The sequence below is a fragment of the Aythya ferina genome, assembly GCF_964211825.1.
Source record: "Aythya ferina genome assembly, chromosome: 1".
Lineage (NCBI taxonomy): Eukaryota > Metazoa > Chordata > Aves > Anseriformes > Anatidae > Aythya > Aythya ferina.
In genome coordinates this window covers 113,052,210-113,059,639 of record NC_140296.1, presented here as the reverse complement: position 1 = coordinate 113,059,639, position 7,430 = coordinate 113,052,210, and the positions used below count along the sequence as shown (strand labels likewise).

Sequence of the window (7,430 nt, the reverse complement as noted above, 5' to 3'; positions counted from 1 at the left end):
AATTTGTGTGGAGAAATATTTTCAAGCTGTCATTAGCTATGCCTTGTTGACTGCTCCTCTAGCTGGATCTGTGGAGGATAAAGAGCTTTCTTATTTCTCTTCTTACAGCTTTACTGAAATTACTTTTTCTCCTGTTTTTTTTTTTTTTTTTTTTTTTTAATCCTCCAGGAGGAGGGTGTTACATGCTTCTCTCCTTGCCTACCACTGCTCCTTAGCTATAAGAGAAAAAAAATAAACTTTGTAATAAAAGGAGACTATATAAATTGTTGCCTAGCTTTTCAATTGCATCTTTTCATTGTTGCTAGCAAGCCATCTTTTGAAAGGTAAAGCCGTCTTTCTCTGTCACTTGCAAGGGACCTAAAATGCTCGGGCAAAGTGATAATTGGGCATTGTAAACTTTTCCTTGCCCAGAGGGGCCTAAGTTACTTGTGCTGGCTCTCTATGCAAGCAGAGTTTTCTGAGTTGTTTTCAGAGAAAAATGAAACAAATATAGTTCAAAGCACAGCCACACAATTTACGGGAACAATGAAAATTTCTCTCCATTCTGATAACGTTCTTATCCCAGGTGGCAGATGACACATTCATTTGTCTTGAATTTCTCTTTGGTTGTCCTCATTGTAATACCAAAGCACTGAGGTTTTACTGTTAAACAGAGCAACATAGGAAGAAAATTGTGGCACTATCAATTTGTGACTTTTGATAAAGGAAGAATTCCTTTCCATGTCACAAATGAGATTTTGTTTTTACATTTCTTTCAACTGGGTGACAGCGTAGGTTTGGGTTTTGAACTGCTTGATGTGAATATCTGCTCTTAAATGGGTTAATAACCCAATCCTATTTTATGGAGGCTACCAAAATCTCTCCCAGCTATGATAATGGCTATGGGTCAATGCAGACCTGAGCCAGTCTTCAAATGGTGACATGGATTTCAAAGGTTTCATCTCTTATTTTCACTTCTTTAAACCAGACAGTTCCTTTGCTTATCAATTGTTTTAGTAGAATTGGCTTTTTTCACTTTTGTTTTCCCCCCTTTCTTTTGCTTATCTTCACAGAAAGATCAGCCTATCCAGTGAACCAAAGAGAGAAGCTACCCCACAGATGTTAGATAAGTGATAGTATCACTGAATATGTTTTTTGCCTGCTTTAACATCTCAGAAAATATTAGCATCATTTTTAACTTGGTATTGTTCTGAGGGGTGGTTTCCTGTCTGCTTTTGAGCTCAACCCTGATCCGCTTGAGGAGCCAATGCACTCATTTGAATTCAGTATTCAGTGAGCAATTCTATACGGCGGTCATATGCAGAACTTCTTACCATCTGTCACCTCTATGGCTTCTCCTGGCCCAATGCAGTTTCCATGGTAGTCAATGGAAATTTTTGAGGCTGATTGCACAAAGCAGTACACCCAGCAGAGGAGAGAAACAATCACGGAAGAACACACTTTCTTTGCCTTTCTCTGTGTTGTATGGAACATGTAATCCCCACCTAGCAGATGGGCACTACTGTCCCGATATTCGTCCCATATTTTCAAAGGGATGGAGAATTTTAAAACTGGATCTTCCAAACACCAAGTTAGGAGTCTAACTCTGTTGCTATTCTTGAGAATAAAGCTGTGGGATAAAAGCAAGGGCAAAGCATGGGGGAAATCAACTAACACAGCAGCATGTTCACAGATTGAGAAACAAAGGTACCTCCATACCTCCTTTGACAGCTCTTTGCCTCTTTTTCCCCATCTCTGAAATGAGCAGGCACATCCATGACTTTGCCAGAGCAGTTCCAAATCTCAGTGTTCACAAATCTTTTAATCTCCAAAAGGCAAAGAGGAATAGTCTTAAGTTGGATACACAAAACCTACTAATAGGAAATATGTATGTATAGGTATCCCTCTAAATCCTTCCATGGTTATGTTTGTTTTAAGAAAGGTATGTGTGTGTTTGATATATTTCTTTAATACAAGTCCTCCATTGTTGCTACAGCTTTTCCAGGAATTGAAAAATTAAAAAATCATGTTGAGCAAGGTTCTCAAATTATTTGAAATATTATAATCAAGGGCCTGGTATCTTGACTGTGTTGTTATCTGCTTCTTGTACCTCTAATACAAAGGTAATACGAGAGCTGGCACTTTCAGTCTCTTTGACCCTCTTACGATTGAGACCAAAACTTCACCAGAAGAAAGAGAGCTGCAGTATTTTGAAGTGATTTTCACAGACTTTTTGACTATTATCTTTTTTTTCCTTTCTTCAATTTATTCTTTTTCTGTGCCATAAAAATCACTTTCCCTCCTCTGGAGAGATTTTTCCTATCCCATGCCCTCTCTACTCTCAGCTTCCCTGACCCTCTTTTTACCTTTCTTTTCACACGGTACACAATTTGGGTTGTTTTCAAACAAATCTGAACTTTTACTTTGTTCTGATTTTATTTGTGGCCTGAAAAACAAAGTGCATTAACTTGAAACAGACACTGAGCTGCCTATGGGGGTAACTTGTAAAGTACTGATGCTTGGAAAGTTCCCAAAAGAAAACAAAGCCCAGCAGTCTTGCCTTGTTTGTAAAGCTGATGGAGATCATTGACTCCAAAACCTTTGCCATCTCCTTCTAACCAGCCCCCTAAAATAACAAATACATGGGCTATGTCAAACAGTTATGGTCTTCTGAATCATGAGCCAGACAGAAGAGTGACATTTAGACTGTTCCTGCACATAAACACTGGTAGTTCCATTTTGGGGCAGCTCTGTCATGCATAGCAAAGCTGTGCAGATTTACTTCCACTATGAATCTGGCCTGATGTCCCGTAGTGAACAATGGAAGTGATGGATCTGGAAAACAAAGTTGACAGCCTGTGGCATTAAGTACTTCTATTATTTTTTGTGTGTCTATTGTTTCCTGATGATATGCTAGGCAATGTAGAAGCAGGAAAGTATTTTTCACGTGCCCGAAGTTTAATTTAGAAAGTAAAGTTGGAGGAATATGTAACAGGCAATGGGACCTGAGACCAGGCTAGGGCAAAAAGTGATTTTGTAGTTGTGATGTACTCACAATTCAGTGGCTCAGGTCACCTGTGGCTTGAATCAGCCTGTGGAGCATATACATGCCAATCATGACGCTTTAGCAGTCATTCAGCTAACAAAATAGAGTAACAGGCTGTAAGTTAATTTTTTATTTTTTTTTTTTACATGCTCGTGTGAGAAGAATGGTATTAGCACAGGCAGATCCTGCAGGGTAAGTGTTTCTAATGATAGCCTGGAACAAAGCAATTGCTTGCTCAGAACTGGAAATTTGTCAGTGAAATTTCACTTCACCATTAAAGAAGCTGTGAACCATGTCATAGAAAAATGTCACTCTTCAATGATGTCGTGTTGTAGATACAGTTTCAAAGTTAAAGCAGAGAAAACTTTGCAGCCTTAATAGGGGTCCTGAGCTCTAACTTGTGCGCAGAGCCAGTGAAAGGCAAGGACGCCTCTAAATATAGTGCTATCCAATGCTAACAGGCAGGGACTTTTTTTCCTACTCAAATAGAGTGATACACAGGAGTACTAACAGAAATGCCATTCATTTCTAATTCAGTTTCAGATGTAGCAGTAGTGTTTTTGATATTTCTGCTGGTAAAATCTGGAGATGTGGCTTATCCCTTCATTGTGTTTCCTAAAACAAAAAAAAAAAAAAAAAAAAAAAAAGAGGAGGGAAGGGAGGGTAGAGAGAGATTCTTTCTGCTTCCAGTTGTATTTATCATAGTCTGAATATCTGTTTGCTTACAATTAAATTCAGGCTTGATTACCTTACCTCAATCTGTCAAGAGTGATGCTTATCACAAAACACTGGGTAGCTCACAGCACAAGCAGTGTCCTCTCTGCCAGCAGTGCCAAACCTTCAAACAGCAAAAGTTCTTCTGCAAGGACTGATATGCATTTGAAGGGCTGCATGCCAAAGATACATTGCCTATTAGATTTGACTTAGAGCCTTTCATACAAATTAGTGGGGATCTGAATCGCAGAATACTTTTTTGTTGATTTCCCCTTTGTGCTTACCTCACATGCATTTTTTCTTTTTTGTTTGGCTTTCCCTATCTTTCCTTCTTCCTTTCTCCCTCTTACTTTATTTTCCTTTGGACACAATAAGAAATGTAGTTCACCTATATAGATGTGAATACTCATCTAAAGAAAACAACATGTAATAGGTAGTCATACTCAAAGAAGTGTTTTGTTATTTCTTACCTGCTGTACACAATGGATGACTTTGATAAGAAAAGGGATGCCAAGCACCTCATTTCTCTCTTGCAGTAGCGTAGCTCTTTGGAGTGACTCCAAAGCAGGCAATGGCTTTACACTGTTGTAAACACTGACAGGCGAAGCAAGACACCAGCCCTGCAAATTTCCTATTGCAGCACCCTCTGCTCCACTGCGTTATGCAAATGTCTTGTGCACGTTCACTGATCTCAGCATTTCTTTTTCAGGCCCCATCTATATGGAATTACTGAAGTCATCTAGGTAATAACTTGAAAGAAAATAGACTCATTCAATGAAAGATTTTGAAATTGCAGTCAGCTCTTGAAAGAGGGAGTGAAATCAGGGATGAGTAACAGATGGTGATGGCGGCTAATCTTTCAGCCTATTATTTTACCATATGGGGGTCTCTGCCACAGACTTTCATGCTGAAACTAAAACAGAAATTAATCATTGTGTGACAATATATTATTTAAATAACTATTGCAGTGATATTTGCCTCTATCTAGAAACCATATGCAAGAGCACAGGCTCCAAAACAAGATACAGCTGCATGTAGGCTGTTTTTGTGGTGAAAGGCATCATAAGACTTCAGAGGAAAAAAGGCTATGCCATTTAGTTTACACGAAGAAAATTAATTTTCTGGCTATGCTAAGGAGTCTGTGAAAGGAAACCTATACAGAAACACTTGATGGACTCTAACAGGAAATGATAACTTCTCTGTGGAGTTAAATAGAATTACATCACATGCATAGGAGTCTATAAGGATGGTTAAAAAGAGAAATGACTTCATTCTGTACTATGTGGGCTGTCGCTCAGCTGGCCTATATCCACTAGAGACAAAAGTGCTCTGATACCTCTTATCATCTGAGAAGTCTTCTCTGTGGCCTTTGTAACTCACCTCCATTCCACTGCAGTAAACATCTCCAAATTTGCGTATTAAATTCCTGTTAAAGTTAATATGGCTCTTCTACAAGAAAAATACTCCAAAAGCAATTGTATCTTTTCTGTTTCTCCTGTAAATATTTCTTTAAAATGCTATCAAGGTAAGACCATTTCTCCATTGGCAAAGCAGAACGAACATGCTTGATTTCCAGTTTATTTTCCTACTAGTTCTCTTGTCTGTGGTTAAATGTGATAAGGAGAAAGATCAGTTAAAAAACATTCCTGTCTCTGTCTGACTTACCAGAGTGCATTCAAGAACTCACTTTGGCTTAACTCAGTTGTACTATGCATGGTAAAATCAAATTTAAAAACAAATATTGGGCAATACAAGTTCAGCTGCTGTATGGTCATGACTAGAGAGAAAATAGGCTAAGAATGGATCATATATTCTGTACCAAGTCCCATGACCCAAGCATGCAGAGAAAAACTCTTAAGAAGAGGTCAGGAATCAGTGTGTCCATCCACTAAAAGATCTGAACATTTAGTTGACTGAAGTAGAGAAAACTGTCCTCAAGACAGAAGATGACTAATTGACCAAATCCTGTTACTTATTTATAGCAGTTTGATGTGAATTGCAGCCATGAAGTCTTTACTTTATTTTTTGCTCCAGGCATGCTTGGCTCCTTATCCAGCTCTTTGCCCCTTACCTACCAAGATGTCAATTCATCCCTACGGTGCTCCACTCTTGGCATCGCCATCCCAACATACAGTGAACAAAAGGACATACATGAATAAAAGAAAGAAAAGCCATTGTTGTTCTCCAGACCCAGTTGCTATAATTGCTGAGAAGCATAATCTCTTTTGTGGTTTATTTGTATTCAGGTTACATTGGGTTTGCATGCAAAAAAAAAAAAGGAGATTTCGTACTGTATTCTTATAACACAACTCAGTTCTGTAACAGGAGCCAGAACCGCGACTATGCTGCATAAGATTTTCAGCTCTCATTTTCCACAGTTTGGGCTCAGCCTAACCATGGCTAATGTGCTGAAATGCCATGGTCTGTTTGTGAGATGTTGCCAACAGCAGACTCACAACCACACTATAAACATAAGTAATTGTCATTAGTGGTTTGGAGGTGTATCCTTTGTATTTGAGGAGTATAAACAACAAGAAAGCTAGAGTTCAAAAATTAGCCAAGAAATTTTGAGAGGCCAAAGAAAAGCGAAGGTAAATGTTGCATCTCTGAAAAATCTGTCTCCCTGTGTATCTGTTTGGTTCCTTCTGTGCAAAAAAGGTGTTATCCTGTGTGTGCATGGTAGGAAAGAAATATGTACAATCTGACCATGTATTTGATGCACAAAGTGCTGACAAAATTAACATGGGGAGTCATCACAACTTACAGTACTGCAACTGGCATCAGTGAACTGGTTTCCTCTGAACTTTTCCTGTGCTGCTTTTTACCCTTTCTCTGCAGCTAGCAAGAAGACACTTTGTAACCTAAAATCCTGTGAGAAGAAAATGCAGGAGAGATCCCAAAGAACAAGTCATTGTGTACAAAAAAGAATTAATCAATCATTATAAAATCATTGTTCAGCTTAGCCTAATGTTGTGGTTAGTGGTTAAAACGTCCATGGACATACCCTCTTTTCATTTAACTTTCTTTTAATGCTGATCTTTGTGTGATCCAGCATGATTGATCATATTTTACGTTACTATTCAAAGTGTAAATGAGACCTCTTCACTACCTTTCAAATCAAAGAGTGAAAGTGAGTTGAACCACAAAATGGTTCCAAGTAAAATAGTTTGGGTTAGAAACTCTAAGATGACTCTGAAGAGTGTTTGTGTTATTTTTTTTCTTGCATTCCCCAGATTCTGCAATGTATTCCTCATTTGGCATTTCTTGAACTTTTGTGTTACCTCTAGCCTGCCTTTCAAACATCGGTTATCATATTACTCTGTGAATTCAAGTAGAGGTTTAAGTATTTGTAATGTAATAACAGGAATGATATGATATTGTTTTATAATATAAGCATATGTATAATATAATAATAATAAAAGTATAAGACAATAAACTTGAAAAATAAACATAAAATAAAGCCTTTCGTTCAATTTAGGAACGGGGGAAAATTTGGTGTAGGAGAAATCATCTATTTAGTACCGAGCAATGTTTCCTGGATGGCCACGTTGAACTACTTTACAGCATGGTGCCACACAGTACCAAATATTAAATTAGTGTGAATTAAGTGGTTTGGTACCACAGCGCCAAATTTTAAATTAATGTGAATCTTTTATTTCCTTTTTTTTTTTTTTTTTTTTTTTTTTTTTCT

General features: G+C 37.9%; 1 long non-coding RNA gene across 1 annotated transcript; it reads left to right on the top strand.

Annotated features, from left to right (window-relative positions):
- Positions 1-3,187: 3,187 nt before the first annotated feature.
- Positions 3,188-7,195, top strand: LOC311432741. The gene is made up of 3 exons (XR_014690283.1): positions 3,188-3,217; positions 4,449-4,482; positions 5,774-7,195. It is a non-coding gene; the product is annotated as an uncharacterized lncRNA (long non-coding RNA).
- Positions 7,196-7,430: the final 235 nt, after the last annotated feature.